This window comes from Pongo pygmaeus, chromosome 8, assembly GCF_028885625.2.
Source record: "Pongo pygmaeus isolate AG05252 chromosome 8, NHGRI_mPonPyg2-v2.0_pri, whole genome shotgun sequence".
NCBI lineage: Eukaryota > Metazoa > Chordata > Mammalia > Primates > Hominidae > Pongo > Pongo pygmaeus.
The window spans coordinates 71836835-71861587 of record NC_072381.2 but is presented as its reverse complement, the minus strand read 5'-3'; the positions used below and the strand labels follow the sequence as shown (position 1 = coordinate 71861587).

The 24753-nt window shown below is 51.6% G+C and overlaps 1 protein-coding gene and 1 pseudogene across 12 annotated transcripts in view; one reads left to right on the top strand and one right to left on the bottom strand.

Moving 5' to 3' along the window:
• Positions 1-1109: 1109 nt before the first annotated feature.
• PALD1 (phosphatase domain containing paladin 1) overlaps positions 1110-24753 on the top strand; it is a 100731-nt gene continuing 77087 nt past the window's right edge. For 5 of the 12 annotated variants that reach the window (XM_063669925.1, XM_063669921.1, XM_063669920.1 and 2 more), the window contains exon 1: positions 10331-10620. The gene's annotated coding sequence lies outside the window, so the exon portion shown is untranslated. Of the gene's footprint in view, positions 1133-10146; positions 10212-10307; positions 10732-14500; positions 14644-24753 lie in introns of those variants that run through there. The other 7 variants (XM_063669922.1, XM_054435291.2, XM_063669919.1 and 4 more) reach the window with 6 other exon arrangements.
• LOC129045049 (transcriptional repressor protein YY1-like) lies at positions 13605-17911 on the bottom strand (annotated as a pseudogene).

Below are 24753 nucleotides of genomic sequence, written 5' to 3'. Positions count from 1 at the left end.
ACCATGCCCAGCTAATTTTTGTATTTTTAGTAGAGACGAGGTTTCACCACATTGGCCAGGCTGGTCTTGAACTCCTGACCTCAGGTGATCCACCCAGCTCGGCCTCCCAAAGTGCTGGGATTACAGGCTTGAGCTACTGTGCCTGGTCACCAGGCAAGGTTTTTAAGGAAACTTTCTTTCCCTAGAGCCCAAATGTGGAGCCCCCCTTCCCTGCCTTTGCCCACAAGGAACCCCTGCCCAGGACTTCTTATGGATGGGGAGTAGTGGGCAGAGCACAGCAGCCTCACCCTAGCCCATGAGGCAGGACTCTGTGTGTGTGTGTGTGTGTGTGTGTGTGTGTGTGTGTGTGTGTTTTGAGATGGAGTCTTGCTCTGTTGCCCAGGCTGGAGTGCAGTGGTGTGATCTTGGCTCACAGCAACCTCTGCCCCCCAGGTTCAAGCGATTCTCCTGAGGCAGGACTCTTATTATGGTCCTATAGTAGATGAAGAGACTGAGACTCGGGGCACACAGCTGGTAAGGGACAGAGCTGGGATTTAAATCTGGCAGCCTGGCTTTAAAGCTTGCCTTTATCTACCCACAGTGGAGGGGGCACGGAACCGTCTCTGAATCCATTATCTCTAGCTGCGGAAGGCACCTTGGATTTAGAGGCTGCATGTGTTCCTTCTGAGCCTTGGCCAGCACACTCTTAAGAGGAGCTGGCATTGCTGGGGCCTCTGCCAGCTGGAGTTGGGAACATCTCACCCCAGGCTGGCAGGCGGCTAAGGGTCAGATTGGCCTATCAGCCAGAGGAATACCTCGGAGTCCCTTGGAACATGGATTCCCAAATGTGAAACATTCCACCGTGGCCTTAAACCCTCCTAGGGGGCTTTCCCAAACTCAGCCCTGGAGATTCTGGCTGAGGAGGGCTGGGCGGAGCCTGGGAGTCTGTCGTGTAACCCCTCCACCAGTGATTCAAATGCACACACAGGCAGGCTGGGGAACAACTGTTTACTCCTAACTGCTGGACCGTGAATGCTTGTCTCAGATTGTCTGGGGGTGTCTGGAGGGGCTTTCCAAGCCAGCGGAGCTCCAGCGGCTGCTAGTTGAAGTGAATGTGCGTTGAATGCATTATGCTTCTGAGTTTGCTGTAGAGGTGAGCGGGCTGATAAGCTGGGGTGGGTTCCCCTGGGCCACCCCTGTCTGCTGCTTGGTGCCTACACGATGCAAAGGGTGAGTGGGCTGGCTGGTGTCTGTGCCTTCTGAGAAGCCTAGACCTCAGCTAGCACCACAAGAAAGGAGACTGAGTCAGGTCATGAGTTCCTCATTGCCAGGAATAGTCAAGCAGAGGCAAGGGGGTTTAGTATAGGGCTGCTCCAGGTCTGGCAGGGTGCACTGACTGGCTTCTCAGACTCTGTTTCTTTTTTCTTTTTTTTGAGATGGAGTCTCGCTCTGTTGCCCAGGCTAGAGTGCAGTGGCGCAATCTCAGCTCACTGCAACCTCTGCCTCCTGGGTTCAAGTGATTCTCCTGCCTCAGCCTCCCGAGTAGCTGGGACTACAGGCGCCCACCACCACGCCTGGTTAATTTTTGTATTTTTAGTAGGAACAGGGTTTCACCGTGTTGGCCAGGCTGGTCTCAAACTCCTGACCTCAGGTGATCTGCCCGCCTCAGCACCCCAAGGGGATTGCAGGCATGAACCACCATGCCCGGCCCTGACTCTGTTTCTTTAAATTGCATTTATTATGTCCGTCGTATTCTGATGGTGGGAGGGGTGAATGGTGTGATATTTGGGGGCTGCTTTAAAACACTCCAACAAGGAAAATGAAAACAGTAGATGAAGCAAGTGTGGCAAAATCTTGATAACTGTCATATCTGGACAATGGGTGTATAGAATCGATTATACTATTCTCTACATTTGTGCATATGTAAGAACGTTCCAAATTAAAATGACAAATGACTTAATTATTAGAATGTCAGAAATGCATGGTGTAAAAAACTCAGTAGGATAGTGGGAGATCAGTCTGCTCCCCTCTCCCAGACCCCAGTCCCCTCTTAGGACTAAGTCTTCTTTCAAGCCTCTTCTACAGCCTTCCAGAGGTTGACTGTGTGTATACAAGCCTATGAGTATAAGTGTGATTTATTATTTTATTTTATTTTTTGACACAGGATCTTACTCTGTCACCCAGGCTGGAGTGCAGTGGCGTGATCTTGGCTCACTGCAACTTCTGCCTCCTGGGTTCAAGCGATTCTCTTGCCTCAGCCTCCCAAGTAGCTGGAACTACAGGCACGCACCACCACGCCCAGGACATTTTTGTATTTTTATTTTTATTTTATTTATGTATTTATTTTTTGAGATGGAGTTTCACTCTTATTGCCCAGGCTGGAGTGCAATGACAAGATCTCAGCTCACCGCAACCTCTGCCTCCCGGGTTCAAGTGATTCTCCTGCCTCAGCGCCCTGAGTGGCTGGGATTACAGGCATGCGCCACCACACCTGACTAATTTAGTTTTTTGTTTGTTTGTTTGTTTGTTTTTTGGTACTTTTAGTAGAGATGGGGTTTCACCGTGTTGGCCAGGCTGGCTTCAAACTCCTGACCTCCCTCATGATCTGTCCGCCTCGGCCTCCCAAAGTGTTGGGATTACAGGTGTGAGCCACCGCGTCCGGCCTGAATTTTTGTATTTTTAGTAGAGACGAGGTTTCTCCATGTTAGCCAGGCTGGCCTTGAACTCCTGACCTCAGGTGATCCATTGGCCTTGGCCTCCCAAAGTGCTTGGATTATAGGCATGAGCCAACGCACTCAGCCTCGACAGTATTATACATTTATTACTCTTATCCCTGGATACTGGGTTTCCAAGCTCGCTACACATTTCTGTGTGTGCATCTGGGTGGGTGTAACTGTCGGACAGGATTCTGTGGTTGGAATCCATGTGACTTATTCATCACCTTAGAAACAGATACTGAGGCTGCCTCTGGCATCCCACTGTCATGGTCAACACCACTGTGGTCACCCTTGTCCACCTCTGAACCTTGCCTCTTACTCTAGCAAGCATTTTTTCTCAGCCCACATACATACATCTGCCTTGGGTTTTAAAATAGCTGCATGGTGTTCCTAGTTTTGGATGTTCCATAGTTTAGCCAATCACCTCTCTATTGACAGACCTTTCAATTTTCTCTTTCATCATCTCACTCAAACTATGAATAGCCTTGTTCAGTTATCAATTTGCACACATGCAAGCACATTTCTAGGCGAAAGTCCTAGTGATGGAATTGCTGAGGCAAAGGGTCTGTGCCTTTGTCATTTGCATGGATACTGCCAGAAGAGTGTGAGAATGTCTGTTCCCCACCGAACAGCAAAGCTGTCTTCTAGCACTCAGGTTCTTTGAGGCTCAGAGAGTGGTGGCCTGGCTGGGATAACACAGCCAGTGAGGGTTGGCACTGAACCTGGCATGCAGGAAACTGAACCCTGGCCAGTGACCTTCCCAAGGCACTGCTTCGGCTTCTTCGTGCCTGAAGCTTCACAGAGTCTGGGACCTTCCTAGCAAGTCTGGGGGCCTCAGCCTTTGGAATGCGCCTGGTAAGCAACCCCTCCAAGTGCCCACTAGCCCAGAGCAGTGTCAGCCTTGGAGCTTGTCACATGAAAGCCCCTGGGAGGTTGTGTCAGGCCTGGCCTCTGTAGATCCCTGACCCCTTCCCCGCCCCCACCTCCCTGCAGCATCTTCATAAACGGCCCTGTCGGAGTGAGACATCCTTGGGAGCCTGGAGTGGTGTTGCCTGGAGACAACTGGGCAACAGATCTGAGTTATTTATTTATTTATTTATTGAGACGGAGTTTTGCTCTTGTTGCCTGGGCTGGAGTGCAATGACGCGATCTTGGCTCACTGCAACCTCCACCTCCCAGGTTCAAGCGATTCTCCTGCCTCAGCCTCCCCAGTAGCTGGGATTATAGGTGCCTGCCACCATGCCTGGCTAATTTTTGTATTTTTAGTAGAGATGGGGTTTCAGCACGTTGGCCGGGTTGGTCTCAAACTCCTGACCTCAGGTGATTTGCCTGCCTCAGCCTCCCAAAGTGCTGGGATTACAGGTGTGAGCCACTGCACCTGGCCAGATCTGAGTTATTTAAAGGAGGGAGAGGGTGGGATGGAAGGGGTGACAGCCTGTTTATTCAGGAGTGGATGGTCCTGCTGCTGCAGGGTTTGGCAGCCCCCTCCCACCCCTCATCTTTCCCAGTGTCCAGAGCCTGGGACTCTGCAGCGAGACCCAGTAGAAGGCCACTTGGAGCACCTTTCTGATGGCAATAGTAGTAGGGGACTCTCTGCATGCCCCAGGGGGCTCTGTACAAGTGCTGGCTCGGGGAGCGAGGAGGTGTGGGCAGAAGGACCGAGCATTGGAGAGGAATCTTCTGATGTTGATAACCACAACACCTATTATGAGCTCCCTCTCAGACAGCTAATTGCTAAGAATTTTAATTTATTAGTTCATTTGATCTCAAAACTCATCAAGGTAGGTATGACTATCCCCATTTTACATATGTGGAAACTGAGGCTCAGAGACATTAAGTGACTTGCCTGAGGTCACACAGCTAAGTGGCAGAAACCAAATGAAAACTCAGGTCTTGTCTGATGCAGAAGCCAGAACAAACCTCCATACATTGCTAGAGATGGCAGGGCCCTTGAATGCACCCACGTCTCCCCACCCCCAGCTGACCTGGAAGGTCCTGCATCCTGCCCTGCTGGGTGCCACCAATTGTGCTTCCCCAGCACCCTGGCCCCACCCCGACCCTGCAGGAAACACAGGGCTCTGAAATGATCCGTGACTTGTCTGCCTCTCCCACAGGTCTGTGAGCACCTCGAGGGCAGGGCAGGGTCTTATTCATCTCTGTGTCCTGAGCCCAGAGTCAGGCACATAGTGGGCACTTAAAGAGCATTTCCACATGGAGCTTGGATGCTTGAGCAGCTCTCCCTCAGACAGGGGCCAGCTGTCTATCTATGGACCCTCACTCTCTCCCCGACAGCCCCGCAGGGACCAGAAGAAATGATCCTTCTTTTTTTGTTGTGTACTTGTTTACTGTCCTCCCAGCCCACTAAAATGTCAGTTCCATGAAGGCAGGAACGTGTCTGCCTCATTCACTTCTCAGGGGATAGAACAGTCTTGGAATACAGAAGGGGCTCCATAAATGTTTGTTGACAGACTGACTAATTTTTTTTTTTTTTTTTAATTGAGATGGAGTCTGTTGCCCAGGCTGGAGTGCAGTGGTGTGATCTCAGCTCACTGCAACCTCTGCCTCCCAGTTTCAAGCGATGCTCGTGCCTCAGCCTCCCAAGTAGCTGGGATTACAGGCGCACGCCACTATGCCTGGCTAATTTTTTTGTATTTTTAGTAGAGACGGGGTTTCGCCATGTTGGCCAGGCTGGTCTTGAACTCCTGACCTCAGGTGATCCACGCCCATCAGCCTCCCAAAGTGTTGGGATGACTGGTGTAAGCCACAGTACCCGGCCTGACTGACTAAATAAATGAATGAAATATTTGTGGAATGAATGAGCCAGGATTCCTCCCTGCTTTTCTCTTCTGATCTGATGGAGCATCTCCCTGTAGAACCTGAAGAATGTTCTGGAGCTAGAATCATGCTCCTGCCACATGTCCTGGGTGCTCTTCAGTCAGGCCCTTAAGGGGTCCTGTGGGGAGGGACAGAAGCAAGATCTGGTCCCTGCTCTTAGGAACCTCATTGTTCTGTGCAGCATGTTCAAACTGCAGGTCACGGGCAAAATCAGTGTAGTGCCCTGCAGTCAGCAATAACAAAAAGAAATAGGATAAGATAGATTAGAGGGCCGGGCGTGGTGGCTCACACCTGTAATCCCAGCACTTTGGGCGGCCGAGGCAGGTGGATCACCTGAGGTCAGGAGTTTGAGACTAGCCTGGCCAACATGGTGAAACTCTGTCTCTACTAAAAATACAAAAATTAGCTGGGCGTGGTGGTGGGCGCCTGTAATTCTAGCTACTCGGGAGTCTGAGGCAGGAGAATTGCTTGAATCCAGGAGGTGGAGGCAGCAGTGAGCCGAGATTGTGTCGCCGCCACTGAACTCCAGCCTGAGACTCTGTCCAAGGAAGGAAGGAAGGAAGCAGGATGCATCCAATGCAGTAAGGCTAAGCATTTTTTTGTGAATAACACACATTCACATATCTGTGTAGCTGGCCCAGGTGCAAAATGTATTTCTTACTTTGGGTCTTGATAAAAAAAGGTTTGAACCTTGTGTGTGAATTTGGGAGTCGGGGGATGTAATCCTTAGGCTTAGACCCAAAGAAGGATATAACCAATAAAATGAATAATCCTGCCCATAATATGATGCTGATAACTGAACACGTATCCTGTGCCAGATGGGGATGCTCGGGTCCCAGGGCCTGGCAGGGAAGGGAGGGGAAGGATTCCAGAGTGGACCGAGATCCCACGGGCAGATAGGGGAGGAGTCTAAGGCAAATTGCCTGGAGGAGGAACCTGAACTCAGCCTCTGAACACCCCTCTGCCCTGGCAGGTTCAGGGCTAGGTCATGGTGTGAGCTTGGGTGGCAACAGTAATGACAGGAACAGCTGTCTGTCATCAGTAAGTACTGGCTGAGTGCCAAGCACCTTTTATCCTCCAGACTTTCCCAGGAAGCAAGAACTGCTCCTCACATCATTTTACAAATGAGGAGACTTGGAGCAATGTGGCAACTTGTAGCGTAGGGGTCACATGGTGGTAAATTTGCTGTGGCTAGATCCAAGCACAGGTCTGCCCTGCTTAAAGCCCTTGTCTTTAGGATTGCACACAGAAGGGGGCTGAGAAAGTGGGAGTGCTGGATGCTGGAGATGGGGCAGTGGGCCTGGAAGGGCTGATGGCCAGGGCAGACAGGGGATCCATCTGTGTTGGGATTCAGGCGTCAGGGATGAGTTTGCCTGAGGCTCAGAGACCACTGGGCTCAGGGCGAAATGGCAGGCCCCAAGACTCCCACCCTGAAGGGTGCACATGATCCCTGTTCTTGGCAGTAAGGTGGTCACAAGGAGCAAGGCCAGGCCAGCCCGTGTCCTGATGTTGTCCACTCCTCAGTTCCAGTGTCCCTCAGCTGTGGCAGATGTCAGGGGAGTGGGGAGTAGAGAAGAGTGGCCAGGGCCTGTTTCCTGTCTTTGATCAAGATTCATCTTTGCTGGTTTGAACCCAGCTCCTCTGCTTTCCAGCGAGTCATTTGTGCCTGTCAGGAAATCATTTTTGGCTTGAGTGTTCCCTCGAGGGAATCTGGGGTTCCCACAGCTCATGTTTCTGCCCAGGGACTGAACTTGGGAGCTCTCTCCCAAGAGCACCAGCACCTTGCTTGGGCTGATGGGGCAGTGGATGGCCACAGGCGAGTCTGTCAGGGCGTGAGTAACAGTTACTCATATTCTTTGCAGCAGCAGCTTGTCTGGTTTTGGACTGTGGCAGGTGCTTTGTGTGTGTGCTACATGTACACACACATACATACATGCTCACTCATAAAGCATGTAGTGGGAGCACACTTGCTCCCACTAGACACTTGCACAAACATGGATCCCTGCAAATATGAGTTCACGCATGAGCAATACAAGCATGATAATATGGTGTCTTGGACGCTTGTGTATGGGGGATGTGGGTGCTGGCAGTGCCGGTTGAGTGCTGGGTGAGTGGGGGTCAGTCCCGACCTCTCTCCTTCCTGAGATCCTGTTCTGGGACCCATGAATCTTTTCTCAGGGGATTTTGGGCTTCTGCTCTGAGCTTCCAGATTTCTCAGGAATCTTCTGCTGCAGTTTGAGAGGCTCAAATGGGCTCAACTGAGAGCTGGCTCGACTGATTCTTTTGTTCTGCCTGGGGCTAGGGAGAGAGCAGGATGCCTTCTCTTGGGTGTACCCAGGGCTGCTCTGTGGCCTTCTCTCCTTCAACATTCAGTCCTTGTTCCCCTCCCAGGCCCAGGGCGGGGCAGATCTGACTGTGAATCTTTCTTGTGGTTGGTACTCTCCCAGCCCCATGGCCAGCAGACAGCCAGGGCTGCAGGACTTGCTATTCTGAGTAGGGACTTGGCAGGCCCTCTGGGGGGCTGGTGGTGGGCTGGTGAGGCTGGGCACTGTGGTTTGGATGCAGTCTGTGGCCTGACCCTGAGGAACCTCCAAGCCCTCAGCCCCCTACCTACCAGCTGAACCCTGAGGCTGATCGTTAGAGCCAGAAGGGTTGTGACTGCAGGCTCTCCTGAGAACATCTTTGTCCTGGGCTTTTCTGCTTGGTTCAACAAGAACACTTACTGTGTGTGGTGAGTACAAATGAACGTATGGAGACGTGCCAGGCACTGTGCTGTGGACCAAAAGACAGGTCAGGCACAGGTAGGACATAGCTTTTGTTCTCTGGGAGCTACAGAGGCACACAGCCATGGATCCCAGCATCTGCTGGGCAGGGAGGGTGATGGGGAGCAAAGTGTGTGTATTTGTATGTGTGTATGTGCATATCTGTATGTGCTATGTTTATGTATGTATATATGTGCGCATGCATACCTATAGGTATGCATGTTTATGTATGTATATATTTGTATACATATATGTGCATGTATGTGTATACATGTGTGCATACGCATGCACATGTATGTAAATGTGTATTTTGCACCTGCTCACACACATGCTGCCCCTACCTGAGTCCTGGCCTAGAGGAGGGCATTATCCTGGAATGCATCCTCAGGATGGCAGGCTTCAGTTGGTGAGTCTGACAGCTGGTGGGATGGGATATGGGGCTGTGGCAAGAGGAAGAAGGAAGGAAACTGTGGCCCAGGATGGAGTCCTACAGTGTGCCACACACGATGCCTGGACATTACTTGCCCAGCTCACTGGCTTCTCAAACACCTCTTTGAAGGAGGATGAAGCCATCTTATGGATGTAGAAGTTGGAAATCTGAGAACTTAAGTCACTGTTCCCAGACCACACAGCCAGTAAATTGTGAGCCACTTTGAGCCTAGCTCTGCTGAACTCTGAAGGTCAGGTCTGTTTCCCAAGGCCACTATGGGATTTTCTCTGCTGCTGTCCTTTTCACACACCTTGGGTGGCGCAGGAGCAGGTATGGAGCTGAGGACAAGTCTTCCCTGGGCCTGTTTCCTCATTTGTTAAAATAGGGATCAGAAAAGTATTGACCTTATAACATCCCGAAGCACTTAAGAGCTAGGTGCTAGGGTCATGGTGAGACCACTACAATGAGTCATTTCTCTTGTCTTCAGTTATTCTTAGGGGTCATGGGGAATGCGTTCCCTCTCCCAGCCCAGCACTCTCCAGCCTGACAGAGGTGGGGCCTACACTGCCTGCATCCTGGGGCAACACCAGCTCGCCCAAATCCCGCTCCAGTCCTGAATGGGGGGTAAGGCAGGTGGTAACAGGTGAGAAAAAAGGATTTCCCGAGTGTGGAGCAGCGAGAGGGAGAAAGTGACTCACCAACCACAACAAAGCCCATCTCTCCGCGAGGAAGCGCCAGCGAGGAGTGAACGCACGCACGTGGGTACGTTCACCCACATGCTCGCCGGGGCGTGCGGGGCCGTCGGAGAGGGCTGGCCTAGTGGGCTGGCTGCCGCCTAGTGCTAGTCTGCGCGTGTAGGGTGAGGGGTGGTGGTGGGGGGCAGGCCTATGGTGCGGGTCACTGCCAGGAGTCACATGATGGGTGGGGGCGGAGGGACCCCTCTCCATCCAAAGCTCTGCTCTGCCGTTCCCCTCTCGCCTCTGGGGGCCGAGGGGCGCGTTTCCTTAGGACCCCGGGGCGTGGGAGAAGCCCCTGCTTGGGGGGACAGTTTGCTGTTTAGGGGTTCCCCTTCGACACGTGGGAGGCAAAAGTGCAGAGCGCACGATCGTCCAGCTCCGGCTGCACTGCACAGCGAGGCCGGCCCGGATCCCGGATGCTGGGCTCGGTCCCGCCAAGGCTCGGCCTGGCTGTAAAACAGAGAGGGGCGAGGGAAGCCGGGCCAGCGGGTGTCGCGGGTAGCCGGCGTCCGGGACGGGGTGTGGCGCCCAGAGCGCTGCTGCCTCTCCCAGCCAGGAGGCTGGATGTCGGGTTTGGGTGTCTTCCAGAAGGAACCGTACTAGCGACGAAGGAAGAGGAACTGGCTTCCCGGGCAGTCTCCCCCGCCCCAAACTTTTCCTCCTCGCGGAGGGTGGGCGGGCGGGCGGAGGGAGGAAGCGCGGCCGGGGAACGTGGGGCCCGCGTTCCGCCCGCCCGGGGGCCGCGGCTGGGGTGAGTGTGTCTTTAAATCTGAGCCCCCCGCCCCTCGCGGTGGGGCTGGGGCTCGCGGTCCGGGATGGGGCGGGCGCGGTGATTGGCGGCCGGGCCGGGTCCGCCCCTCGGCGTTGGGGACGCGGGGCGCGGGGGAGCAGCGCGGCGCTCACGGGCCGGGGCGCGCAGCTGCGGTCGCCGGTGAGCGCGGGCTCCCTCTCGCGTGGCCTCGCCGGGTGCGCCTGGCCTGCCCACCTCCGGAGCCGCCTCTGCCCCCGTATGGGCTGGGGAAGTTGGGAGGAGGGAGCCGGAGCCGGAGCCCGAGCCCGCGCCGGGCGCGCTCGGTCGCTGCCTGACTCGGCGCCCGCAGTTCGGGCGCAGCGCGCCAGCCGCAGGAGCACGGATGTCCCCCGGAGCCGCGGGCTGGCAGGTACCGAAGTGTCCTGCCCTGGGGCTGGTGAGGGGAGGGCAAATCTGGAATCCCCCGGGCACCCCCCAGCCCGAGGCTGCTCCAGACACCAACTCCCCATCCTTTGGAGAGGTGAGGTCCTGGGCCTTTACCCCACACCCGCTCAGGATTGGTCGCTGGAAGGCAGGAGGGACTCACAGGGAGCAGTTGCTGGGTGGTTGCCTGTGTTGGACCCTGGGCTACTCCCTCTCCCGAGTTCCTTGGGTTTGGTGTAGGCATGAGCTGGCGACAGTTCCACTTTTCATTGCCAGACCTGGGAGCACGGCCAGGAGCTAGGGTTCCCCGCGAAGTTAGGGGGAGATTGGGGAGAGGGAAGCCGCTTCATGACCGAGATGGGGTCCTGGGACTCATCTCTAGGGGGCGTGAGGCCCGCAGACCCAGGACGAGTCCAGAAGTCTCAGCGGGCACAGGCTTTGATTCTTGTCCCAGTCTGGCCCTCTTCCTCTGTAGGCCCAGGTCTCCGAGGAGAGTACATTTTTCAGTTTCAGAGGGTTTTCCTGAAGGGGCAGTAACCTGTCAGAGAGAGAGTGGCCTATGGGAGACCGGGCTCCTGAAGGTGGCCGGGATGGTTGGAGCCCTTTCATGTCTCTTGGGTTGTCAGAGATGGGAGTAAAGCTTCATGGCCCAGGGAATCTTCTGGGCATCTCTGCTCTCCCAGCCAGAGGCCCAGGAACCAACTCCTTGGCTTCTGGGTAGAGTAACCTGAACCCAGTGGCTGAGCACCTCTTAAATGCCAGGGAGGGCACTGGGCCGTGCCCCTGGAATGTGTGGGTGGGGGAGGATTTGGAGGATTCTGTCCTCAGGAGGCTTAGCCCCTGGGGGCAAGACAGGACATAAACACACAAAGTTCCCTGATACAGGGTTTCAATACCAGTCCTGGACTGGTGATATTGGAAAGCCAAGAGGCTAAACACCATTAATTGCTACGTGAGTAATACAGGCTGCGAGACTGCCAGGGCAGCAGAGATCCAGTTCCAAGCAAGCAAGCAAATGTGCTGAAATGTTCCAGCTCCATGCCCGCCCTTCCTTATTACCCTGCTCCAAGGGCAGGGAGCAGCAGGGGCGCTGAGGAGGTTCTCCTGCATTCATCCCCACCCACTCCCAGGTTTGTTTGCTTCTTGCTGGTGGATTTCTCAAGTAACCCATTTGCTTTCTTGGCTTGGGCTGAGCACAGGACTCTCCTAGTTGCCCTGTGGCTCCTGGGGTTTGGGGTCTAGAGCCAGCCTTGTAGGAGGTTCAGAGGCAAGCAGGAGGAAGTCCTCACTTCCTTTCTGAAGAACCTCCATCGCTGGGGGTTGGGGGTAGGTTGGGAGGCTGGCAGGCACTGGGCCAGTTTCCTATGAGTGCAGACAGACCCCAGGTGGTGCATGCATCCCCCTCCCTTCCCTGGCCAGTGGTGGGGGTGGGCACAGTAGGGCCCAGGTGGCTTGAGGTGGGTGGTTCCTGGCACAGCTCTGACCTCACTTCTGTGAGGCTCTGCTGTATCTGGGGCCCTGCCCCCTCCCTCATTGTCCCTGGCAGGTTTCTGTTTTTCTGGAACACTTTGCGGAGGTGGCAGTGTGCTCATGCTTGTGGCCTTGGGTGCAGTTCTGGTAGTGGGAGTTGCTGAGCTCACCCTGAAGCCCTTGGCTGGCACTGTGAGAACTTGTGTGAGCACACTTGCCTGCCTCCAAACAGGTGGTGCACAGACCTGGGTTACCCAGGCACCTGTGGGGGGATGCCCGTGTGGGCAGAGACGTGAGTACATGTGTGTGCTCAGGTTTACAGCTGTGTGGGCAGAGACATAGAGGAACTGGATACATACGTACATGAGGACAGACACAGGAGGATGGTGGGGGTTAGCAGACAACCCGGGGACACAGACGTGCGGGGACAGACATACATGAACGCATCAGCGTGGGCCACGTATGGGCTGCAGACACGTACATAGAAATACACCATCGCTGGGATCTGAATCTCCCCACATGGGAGGCAGACATGTAAGTGGACAGACATATAGGTAGACCCACCAGAGCACAGACGGGGATGGGAACCGACATTCCCAGACACAAGACTCAGAGCCACAGGGAAGCTGCTCAAGTACCTGGGCAAAATGGAGTTGGCTGTGAGCTCCTGGGGGGCACAGACACATATGCTTGCCAGAGCCAGCTGACAGCAGAGGCCAGGAACCAGACACAGATGGGTTCTGAGAGGTAGGCTGAGGCGCGCATTGCCAGGTTATCAGTTTCCCTGCATGGCATAGTGCCCGGAAGTTGTCCTGTTTGGGGTGGTGATGGTACAGGTGCTCTGTGGTGGAGCTTATTTCTAGACTCTCACTTTGGGGTTTGAGGACCCCAAAAAGCTCAGTCTCCTGTGTTTTACTCTGAGAGTCATTTGGCCTCTCCACCTCTGCATTACAAGGCTGTGTTTGTGCCTTAAGTGCCAGCAGGTGCTCTTTGAATTTTGATTCTCATCTTCCCTGGGTCTCCAGAGGCTTCCTGAAGTGAGGCTGTGTGGCCTGGGTGGGGTGCTCCAACTGTTCTTTTCCTACCAGAATAGGGGAGGAACTGCCTGGGGATTCTCCTTCTGAACCCAAGCCTGCGGGTCTTTGTCAGGGATGGGGTGATCCCCCAGGGGAGAGAGCGAGCACACATGTAGCTTCGTCTGTGATGAGAGCCACTGCCCTCTGGGGCGGGCTCCTTCTCTGCTAAGCCCCGGGCTTGCACAGGGAAGCGGTCCCCCACCTGGCTATGCTCAGGTCTCCTCTGCCTAACCTGGCACCTGAGAGACAGGCCAGATTCTAGATATGCTTTGATACTAGTGCACCATGCAACCTCCAGCAAGTCAATTAATGTATTGGTTTCCTCATCTTTAGAGTGGGGTCAGTAACCTCTACCTCCTTGTGGGTTCAGTGGGAGAAAATCAGTGCAAAGCATGTGGCCCAGTGCATGGCATGGAGTGAGTGCTCAGTTGATGTGGGGGTGGGGGCCTTTGATGATGAGCCGTCCCCTGTGGCCAGGACTCTGCAGGGCTTCCTCAGCAGCCAGGTGCATGGCCCTGGGCCTCTGGGTGAGGCCTGGAGCAGGCTGGGTGGGCAAGGCACCTCTCATGTGAAAGCTGGAGGGCTTTGTCCTCAGTCTGTGCCCACTAGTCCCTCCTTAGCCCTGTGGGACCTCCATACACGGAGTCAGGAAATGGCAGGCTGGGCGGGCGTATGGAAGCTTGGGCCTGCCGCCTGCTGGGCCTCTCTCTGGGAGGGGAGCCAGTGGTTTGCTAAGAATAGTCCCAAATCATGGCTCTCGCCTCCCAGAGGGCAGCCCAGCCGTGTGCCGCCCCTGTCTCGGGCCAAGGCACTTGCAGATGGGCTTTTTATGTTTCCTGTAACTGGTGCTCAGCACAGGATTGAGCCTGGGAGCAGCAGGCTTAGTCTGGGAGGAGGCTCTGTTTGCCTTCCAAGGCCTTTGGCTGAGACCCGGGGAAAGAGAAGGTCTGGAAGCACTGGCCTTTATAATCCCTGAGTTCCTTTTCCACTCAGGGCTTTTCCTGACACATCTGCCTTGATCATCTTCCTACCTGCAAATAGACCTGTTGTGATTAAGAACACTGGCTCTGGAAAGAAACCACCAGGGTCTGAATTTCTGCTCCCTCCCTCATTAGCCGTGTGACCCAGGGCAAGAAACTTAACCTCTCTATGCCTCAAGTCCCTTGTGTAACAGGGTTAAGGATAGCAACTCCCTTATGAGAATGTCACAAGGATGACAGGAGGTAATCGCAGAGAGCCTCCGAGGCTGTCTGGCTCCTAGGAAGTACTCAGTAAACATTAGGTGCTTATGTTATTACCATGATGTTATTCTCTCAGCAGAGGCCAGGATGCTTGCACAGGACCAGATGTTGGGAAGGGACCAGAGTGGCATCTTGATGTGGGATCCTGAGGTTTCTTGGCCCTGGGTTCAGTATGAGGTGCAGGGGCTCCGAAGGTAGATTAAACTCTGTCCCCGCCAGTAGGTGAGTGAGGTACATGCAGACACCATGTCTGGTTCTGTGATGGGGTCTGTGCTAGTTATGGTTGGAGCTGGAGGGAGGGAATGGCTGGCCTGGGGTGTGTGTGATACTTCATGTGGGCTTTGAGGGATGGCCAGGAGTTTGCAAAGGAGGAGGGCAAGGCTTCCCCAGCAGAAAGAGCTGCATGGCAGAGGTGTGACAGCCCTTGGGAAGTGTTTTGTATATTTCCCATAACTGGCATGTGGGCTGACTTTGGCTTTAAGGGGTGCCCCTGCCTGGACTGAAGCTGGGGCACTGATGAGAGAGGCAGGTGGGGTGTCTGGGTCATCTGCACACCCATGGAAGGCAGTAGGGAACATCTTTGGGAACTGAGTGTGTCACTGCCAATGCTTTGGGCTCCCAGGGAGCTGGGGCTTTCAGAAATTCCCCAAGGAGGGAGGATGTGGTGCTTCGAGGGCTGTGGGTACCCTGGGAAACGGCCAACAGGCCGGGCTGGGGCCCATGGGAGGGGAGAGGGGTGGGTGCCCTGAGATGACCTGGGACCCTGCCAGCTTCTGCATCCTGCTGAGCCCCAGGCCCTTCCTGTCTGTGGGCTGTGCCGGCCTCTGTCTGGCCTTCCCAGAGTGGAGGCCTGGGACGCTGGGACATTTTTTGAAGATTCTGTTTAGAAAGCACACAGGGGACTTCTCCTCCCCTTTTCCTTTTCCTGGAATGGAGAATCTCCTGAAGGAGTTAACCCCTTTCCTGCTGGTCACAGAGTGGCCCATGGATGTGTCCTCGCCTTTTTTTAGGATCACCATTTTATTGTTGCCCTTTCTGTTACACGGGATGTATACATCAGGTGCTGAAAGGTACAACACATTCTGCAACTGAGTGCCACCTTCCATGACTGAACAGGCAAAGAAAGTCCACTGAACATCAGCATCTGGCAATATATTTTTTGTTTGTTTGTTGTTTTGAGATGGACTCTCACTCTGTTGCCCAGGCTGGAGTGCAGTGGCACGTTCTTAGCTCACTGCAACCTCTGCGTCCCAGGTTCAAGCAATTCTCGTGCCTCAGCCTCCTGAGTAGCTGGGATTACAGGTGCCCACCACCATGCCCAGCTAACTTTTGTATTTTTAATAGAGATGGGGTTTCACCGCATCGGCCAGGCTGGTCTCAAACTCCTGACCTCAGGTGATCTGCCTGCCTTGGCCTCCCAAAGTGTTGGGATTACAGGCATGAGCCACTGCGCTTGACCCCAATATTTTTCTAAAAAAAAGACTAAAATGGATTTAAATTGATTAACACTGTTAAGTCACATCTAATATTTGATACTACGTGATTCAATATAGCTGAATGATGCAATGATAGAAAATGTGTTTACGTGAAAGAATACAACCAAAATTAAGACAGCAAACAAAACCCATATACTTTTTTTAAACAGGAAAATACTTTTGAAGTGTACATGTAACTGCCCATTCTTTTATTTTATTTTATTGGTTTTTTTCTTTGAGACGGAGTCTCGGTCTGTCACCCAGGCTGGAGTGCAGTGGCGTGATCTCAGCTTACTGCAAGCTCCGCCTCCTGGGTTCAAGCGATTCTCCTGCCTCAGTCTCCCAAGTAGCTGGGACTACAGGTGTGTGCCACCATGCCTGGCTAATTTTTGTGTTTTTAGTATAGACGGGGTTTTGCCATTTTGATCAGGTTGATTTCGAACTCCTGACCTCAGGTGATCTGCCCGCCTCGGCCTCCCAAAGTGCTGGGATTTACAGGCATGAGCCACTGCGCTCAGCTGAAACTGCCCATTCTTTTAAAGAAAATTTACTGCAAGCAAAGTTATCAACCTTCAGAAAATGCACACATAGTATTGCTAAGCATCCCCCATTCCAATATGCACACTTGGAAAATACAAAGTTAAACAAATTGTAAACAATAGGTGAGCTTCATTTTGTAAGACTATGGAAAGAAATCCCATTTTTAGCAGTGTTGTATAAAGAACTGTCTTTTCATGTGAAACTCATGAATTGTCCTTCTGTTGGGATCATACTTCACAAAACCACCATGTTTTTGAAACAAGGTTACAGAGTAAGATAGAACATCTTAACAATGTTATCTTATTATTAAAGTTACATTTTTTTTAACTATTTTTCAAAACATCTCCCTTAAGTATATAGGATTCATCTTTAAAATTCTTCCTAGAAATAATATACAAAGGAGAGGTATGTTTATTCCCTGTTATACTTCTGGAAGGCGCTTCCATGGTGGAGAAGGGGCTTCTTTCTCTTCTGTTCACTGATTGTTTTTGTCCTTGGTGTGTGTTAAGATGTAAGATTTCAGGTTAGTTGTCTGAGCAAACTTCTTTTTTTTTCTTTTCTTGTTTTTGAGACAGAGTTTTGCTCTTGTCGCCCAGGCTGGAGTACAATGGTGTGATCTCAGCTCACTGCAACCTCTGCCTCCTGGGTTCAAGCGATTCTCCTGCCTCAGCCTCCCAAGTAGCTGGGACTACAAGTATGCACCACCACACCCGGCTGATTTTTGCATTTTTAGTAGAGACGGGGTTTCACCATGGTGGCCAGGCGGGTCTTGAACTCCTGACCTCAAGTGATTCACCTGCCCCGGCCCCCCAAAGTGCTGGGATTACAGACGTGAGCCACTGTGCCCAGCCACAAACTTCTTTTATTACAACCACGGAAGGGGCACACATGGGTCCTGTCTCTGGTATGGATTCACACATGTGTGCACAAATTGAAGTCCAATAAAAAGCGTTTCCCGCAGACCCACCATGTGACATGAAAGAGCTTCTCTCCAGCACGGACTGGTTGGTGTTGTTCTGGTCTTGAGCTCTCAGCAAGAGCTTTGCCATGTTCTTCACAAACGAGGACTCTGGGACTGTGGCTGTATAGATGTTTTCTCATGGCAGAGTTATCCAAGAACATCTTTGTGCTCCCTTTATGAGGGCAAGCTGTTGTTCTTGGAGCATCACCTTATTTAATTTTTCTTGGCTTCATTCTAGCAAGTTATGCCCATTGTTTAGGATTTGAGAGGTTACTGCCAGGTATTCCTCCAGGAGGAAGTTTCTTTCCTGTCATATACTCTGAAAATCAGGAGGCAGGTTCTCTTCAATGGCCAGTTCTTCAACTACTGTTGAAGTATCAAAGTCAATATCTTTTTTTTTTTTTTCCTCTGAGGACCACATGGTGACCAAAAACTTGCCCTCCAGGTTCTTGATCTGCACCTGCTTCTGCTCCCACTTCTTGTTGTCTGGGTTGGCACCATCACCACCCACCATATTTCTGCTTTGACGTCTGCCCTATAGTGACTGAGCCCTTCATCCTGGGACCCCTGAGGTTGGTGCCAACCCCTGCACTTCCCAGGGACAGCCCTCTATCAGGGCCCCGGGACCCTGGTTGGCAGGGCCTAGAAGACTTCATTAGCCAGTTGGGCACTGTGGCTCACACCTGTAATCCCAGCACTTTGGGAGGCCGGGGCGGGCGGATCACTTGAGGTCAGGAGTTCAAGACCAGCCTGGCCAACATGGTGAAACCCCATCTCTACTAATAATACAAAAATTAGCCAGGTGTGGTGGTGGGTGCCTGTAGTCCCAGCTACTCAGGAGGCTGGGACTGGAGAATAGCTTGAACCCAGGAGGCGGAGGTTGCAGTGAGCCGAGGTCACGCCACTGCACCCCAGCCTGGGCAACAGAGTGAGATTCTATCTCAAAAAACAAAACAAAACAAAACAAAACAAAAAAACCTCATCAGCCTGATATGAGTGATGGTTTAGCTTTTCCTTGACCATCATCTTCAGGTGTGCTCCCTCCCTTCCTCCCGAGGCAGCCCTGTCTGCTGGAGCCCAAGGACTTCTGGAGTCTCCTGCAAGTGTTGCCCTGCTGGCTCAGCCCAAGGCCTGGTGGGAAGCTGATTTCTGAATGCCTCAGAGAGAAGGGGCCTCCCTAGAGACGAGCCCCAGAGTTGCCCTTTGGGGAGCCCTTTGGGGAGGTGTGGAGTAGTCTCTGCTCCAGGGGGCTCTGAGCTGAGCCCTAAGGCATCAGGTAAATAAGCCCTGGCCTGGCATTTGACTGTCCCTCTGAGCCCAATTTTCTTTTTTTCTTTTTTCTTCTTTTTTTTTTTTTTGAGACAGAGTCTCGCTCTGTCGCCCAGGCTGGAGTGCAGTGGCGTAATCTTGGCTCATTGCAAGCTCCGCCTCTCAGGTTCATGTCACTCTCCTGCCTCATCCTCCCGAGTAGGTGGGACTACAGGCACCCTCCACCACGCCCGGCTAATTTTTGGTGTTTTTAGTAGAGATGGGGTTTCACCGTGTTAGCCGGGATGGTCTCGATCTCCTGACCTTGTGATCTGCCCGTCTTGGCCTCCCAAAAGTGCTGGGATTACAGGCGTGAGCCACCGCACCCGGCTGTGCCCAATTTTCTCACTTGCAGAATGGGCGTGAACATTTTCCCCTGCCTATCTTTAATTTTTTTTTTAAACTGAGGTGAAATCCATTTAAATAAAATAAACCATTTTAAAGCCCACAATTTAGAGGCATTTAGTATAGTCACAATCTTGTACAACCACCGCTTCTATCACATTCTAAAACATTTTATCGCCCTAAAGGAAAACTCCGTACCTATTAAGCAGTTACTCACCATTCCCTTCTCTACCACAGTACGTTTTTTCTTTAAAAAAAAAAAAAAAAACAGTTTTGTTGAGATATGTACACCATAAAATTCACCTGCGTGAAGTGTGCACTTTGGTGAGTATCGGTAAAAGTCATGGGCATGCAGCCACTCCTAGACAAGTCTGACAACATTTTCCATCACCTAGAAGGGCCTTATGCTCCCTTGAAGCTGGTCACCACTCCCACCTTGGGCCCAGGCCCAGTCATCTACCTTCTGTCACTATGATTTTATTTTTTCTGGATTTTTCACATGCATGGACTCATATAACAGGTAGCTTTTAGTGACTGGCTTCTTTACTCAACATGATTTTTTTTTTTTTTTTTTTTTTTTGGAGACAGAGTCTCGCTCTGTTGCCCAGACTGGAGTGCAGTGGTGCGATCTCGGCTCACTGCAAACTCCGCCTCCCGGGTTCACGCCCTTCTCCTGCTTCAGCCTCCTGAGTAGCTGGGACTACAGGCACCCGCCACTGCTCCCGGCTAATTTTTTGTATTTTTAGTAGAGACAGGGTTTCACTGTGTTAGCCAGGATGGTCTTGATCTCCTGACCTCGTGATCCGCCCGCCTCGGCCTCCCAGATTGCTGGGATTACAGGCGTGAGCCACCGCGCCCAGCCAACATGATGTTTTTTGAGATTCATCTCTGTTATTGGATGATTTAATCAGTTCCATTCCTTTTTTATTGATGAGTAGTATTCCAATGTGTGGGATATGTTGAAAATAGTTTAAAATTTCTTTCTTTTTTTTTTTTTTTTTAAGAAGGGCCTCATTCCTGTTGCCCAGGCTGCAGTGAAGTGGCTCAGGGTCGGCTCACTGCAGCCTTAACTTCTGGCCTCAAATCATCCTCCCAACTCAGCCTTCTGAGTAGCTGGGACTACAGGTATGCACCACCATGCCTGGCTAATTTTTGTATTTTTAGTAGAGACGGGGTTTTGCCCTGTTGCCCAGGCTGGTCTTGAACTCCTGGACTGAAGTGATCTGCCTGCCTCAGCCTCCTAAAGTGCTGGGATTACAGGCGTAAGCCACCATGCCCAGCATAAAATAATCTTCACAAAAGATTCAAGTAGTAGCTTCATAGAAAGTAAAATGTCAAAGTCCCCTTTCCCCTCCTTCCCCTCTCTCTGGTCCCCGTAGGTAACACTGTCAGCAGTGTGCTGAGTATCCTTTGGTCTTTTTTCTGTACCTCTACATGAATTTGTGTGGTTTTTGATTTTTGGGATGTAAATGAGCTAAACTCGGTCCATGGCTGTGGGGCCTGCTTTCATCCGGCCATGTATCATGCAGAGGGACCCTGGCACTGCCATGGGAGTTCTGAGCCATGCCCTGAGCTGGGGCCTGGCGGGGCTTTGGGAGAGGTGGGAAGAAGTCTTCCTGGAGGTGGTTAATTTAGAGCAGGTTCTGGAGAAGGGTAGCATTGGATCAAAGGGGATCAGTCTGTCCAAAACAGCCTCTGTGGTGACCCATCCCTGGGGTCTGGGTGGATGTATCCTCCTGCTGCTGGGGGTCTGGGTGGATGTATCCTCCTGCTGCTTGGGGGTCTGGGTGGATGTATCCTCCTGCTGCTGGGGATCTGGGTGGATGTATCCTCCTGCTGCTGGGGGTTCTGGATGGATGTGTCCTGCCGCTTCACCACTGACCCCGACTTGGCTGCTGCTGGTGGGGGCTTCTTCCCGTCTCTCTGAAGTGTCACTGGAAGGAATAGGCCCAGGAGAGGGCAATTCGTTGGGTTGACAGAAGAGGTACCCTTGGGGAGTTGCCCCTTGCCAAAGTCTCTTTAGGCAGCCTGTAGGGGCCTCCCAGTAGCCATCTTGCCCAGCCAGCGTGGGTGGAGGATGGGATGCCTGTGGCCTCTGAGGAAGGGGCTGCCTGGGCTCTGATTTTCACCCTCCTGGCTCCACCCCAACCCCAACCCCAACCAAGGAGACTCCAGCCAGTGGGGTCCCAGGGGCTCCGAGTCTTATGTCATGCTGTTTTCCTTGACGCTGCCGTCGATGTATAGATGAACCCCATCCCCTGCATTCTAAAGTTGGTTGTTTTCATTGTTTTTAAATTTTCTCTAACTTAACAGTACAAAGTAGTGCCTTAATTGTAAGACATGGGTTCCAGGAGATAGGAATCCTGTGTGGTGGTTCCAGGGCAGCCACCTGCTTACCCAGGATGGGGTTGTCTTGTGACTTGGGGTCTCATCCTGGGCTCAGGAGTCCTGTAGGGGGAGGGGAGGGCCTGGCGGGGAGCTCTGCATAGGTGGGTTTGTGGATGTCTCCCTTTCTCCAGCTCAGTGCTGCTCAAATGTGGGTAATACGTGGACTCCCAATTCACAGCCCTATTGAGATCTAATTCACGTGCTGTACAATTCACTCATTTAGTAGCTTTTAGTACATTCAAAGAGTTGTCGTCTTACCACAGTCTAATTTTACAACATTTTCATCAGCCTCAAAAGATACTCTGTACCCATTGGTAGTCACTCCCCACCCCCAGCCCACTAGCATGCTCTCTATCTCTATAGATTTGCTAATTCTAGACATTTCATATAAATGAAATCGTACAACATATGGTTTTTTTTGTAGACTCTCTCTCTCTCTCTCTATTTTTTTTTTTGAGATGGAGTCTCGCTCTGTTGCCCAGTCTGGAGTATAGCGGTGTGATCTCGGCTCATGGCAACCTCCGCCTCCCAGGTTCAAGCGATTCTCCTGCCTAAGCTTCCCGAGTAGCTGGGATCACAGGCACCTGCCATCATGCCCAGCTAACTTTTATATTTTTAGTAGAGATGAGGTTTCACCATGTTGACCAGGCTGGTCTTGAACTCCTGACCTCAGGTGATCCATCTGCCTCGGCCTCCCATAATGCTGGGATTACAGGCATGAGCCACCATGCCTGGCCCTCTCTCTCTCTCTTTTTTAAAGGTCTCACTCTGTTGCTCAGGCTGGGGTGCAGTGGCGCAATCACGGCTCACTGCAGCTTCAACCTCCTGGGCTCTGGGCTCAGGTGATCCTCCGTCCTCAGTCTCCTGAGTAGCTAGGACCACAGGCGTGTGCCACCACACCCGGCTAATTTAAAAATTTTTTAAATAGAGACGAGGTCTTGTGTTGCCCAGATCTTCAACTCCTGAGCTCAGGACTCCCTTTTGAACAACAACAACAAACCCGTCACTTGCTGATTGGCATTATTCTTACTGTAATATAACTGAAATGTGTATAAGACCAGGCATAAGTACCTTAGACTTAAAGTTTTTACAAAACTATTAAAAAAACAGGAAATAGTAGTAAAACCAGAAAGCCAACTCATTTCCAATGAACAATGTTACTTTAATTGGAAGGATGTTAACTGCACCTACATTGCCAACCTTGCGTTGATGGTAGAGAGCTGTGCCCTTGGGCTTCTCCTATGTCCCCTGCCTCTGTTTCTTGGGCCTGTTGTATAGGGAAGTACTAATAATGTTGGGCTGATGGGACGGATTGGGGTAATCAGACCTCACATTTAAGCCTAGACGACATGTGAGCAATCCCTGAATGTCTGTTTTAATAGGGTATCGCCTGATACTTGGAAAGCTGGCTTGTTTGATTGAAGATAAGCATGGAATAGTGGCATTATTGAAATCTGCTTGTAGTGGCTCTTAAACCCACTTCTTTTTTTTTTTGGAGACGGAGTCTCGCTCTGTCGCCCAGGCATGGCCCGATCTCGGCTCACTGCAAGCTCCGCCTCCTGGGTTCACGCCATTTTCCTGCCTCAGCCTCCGGAGTAGCTGGGACTACAGGCACCTGCCACCACGCCTGGCTAATTTTTTGTATTTTTAGTAGAGACGGGGTTTCACCGTGTTAGCCAGGATGGTCTCGATCTCCTGACCTCGTGATCCACCTGCTTCGGCCTCCCAAAGTGCTGGGATTACAGGCGTGAGCCGCTGTGCCCAGCCTAAACCCACTTCTTGTAGGAATCAGGAATTTGGCACAGAGATGGGCTTTGCTTATTTCACGCAGATGCTCTCAACATGCACATGGTCCTGACTGCTAAGAGGCTGGGCCTTTGAATTGGGCACCTCCAGTCTGCCTTGGGCTATGGGGGTGGCTCTGTTCTCCCTCCCCACCCCCTTTTTTTTCCTATTTGAATCACAACCTTTCTTTGTGCTGTGTGTGATAATATCATTTGGCCTTCATGGAGAAGGAACTAGATTGTAAACACAGGAGCAAACTTGAGGCTCAAATTGTAGGGCACTGCTTGCTTATGAGATGGTTATTCAGATGACCAGGGGATGCTCTCATTACTTTTTGAAATTAACATTAAAAATAACCCATTTAAAGTGTACAGTTCAGTGGCATTTAGTACATTCGCAATGTTGTGCAACCATCACCACAAACATTTTCAGTTCCAAAAGATTTTCATCACCCCAAAAGGAAAACTCCATCCATCCATTAAGTAATCCCTCCCAGTTTCCCCTCCCCCAGCCTTGGCAACCATGGATCTGCATTCTGTCTCTGGATTTGCCTATTTTGGATAGTTCATATAAAGGGAATCATGTAATATGTGACCTTCTGTGTCTGGCTTTTTTCACTTAGCATAGTGTTCAGGGCTTATCTGTGTTGTAGCAAGTATCAGTACTCCATTCCTTTTTATGGCTGAGTAACTTTCCATGGTATGGATAGGCCACACTTTGTTTATTCATTTATTATATGATGGGCATTTGGGTTGTTTCCACCTTTTGGCTATTGTGAATAGCTGTTTGGCTGCTATGAATGTTCATGTACAAGTATTTGTTTGGATACTTGTTTTTTATTCTCTTGGGTATATACTTAGCAGTGGGATTGCTTGGTTATATGGTAAGTCTTTGTTTAACTTTTTGAGTTTGATGTTCTGGAATTAGACAGTCGTGGTGGTTGCACAACTTTGTGAATATACTAAAAAAAATTAAGTCATATACAGATGGTGCCTGACTTACGATGGTTCCACTTATGCTTTTTCAACTTTACGATGGGTTTATCTGGATATAACTCTGTGGTAAGTCAAGGACCCCCTTACATCCTGCGATTCGTATCACTCTACCATTGTAAAGTTGAAAAAGTGTAAGTGGAACCATCGTTAAGTCAGGGGCTGTCTGCTGCGTTACCAGAATTAAATACATTTTTGACTTTTTTTTTTTTTGAGACATAGTCTTGCTCTGTCACCCAGGCTGGAGTGCAGTGGCGCGATCTTGGCTCACTGAGGTCTCTGCCTCCTCGATTCAAACAATTCTCCTGCCTCAGCTTCCTGAGTAGCTGGGATTACAGGTACCTGCCACCATGCCCGGCTAATTTTTGTGAATTTAGTAGAGATGGCGTTTCACCATGTTGGCTGGGCTGGTGTAGAACTCCTGACCTCAGGTGATCCACCTGCCTTGGCCTCCCAAACTGCTGGGATTACAGGTGTGAGCCACCGCACCCGGCCTTGAGTTACGATATGTATAATTTATGGTGGGTTTGTCAGAACG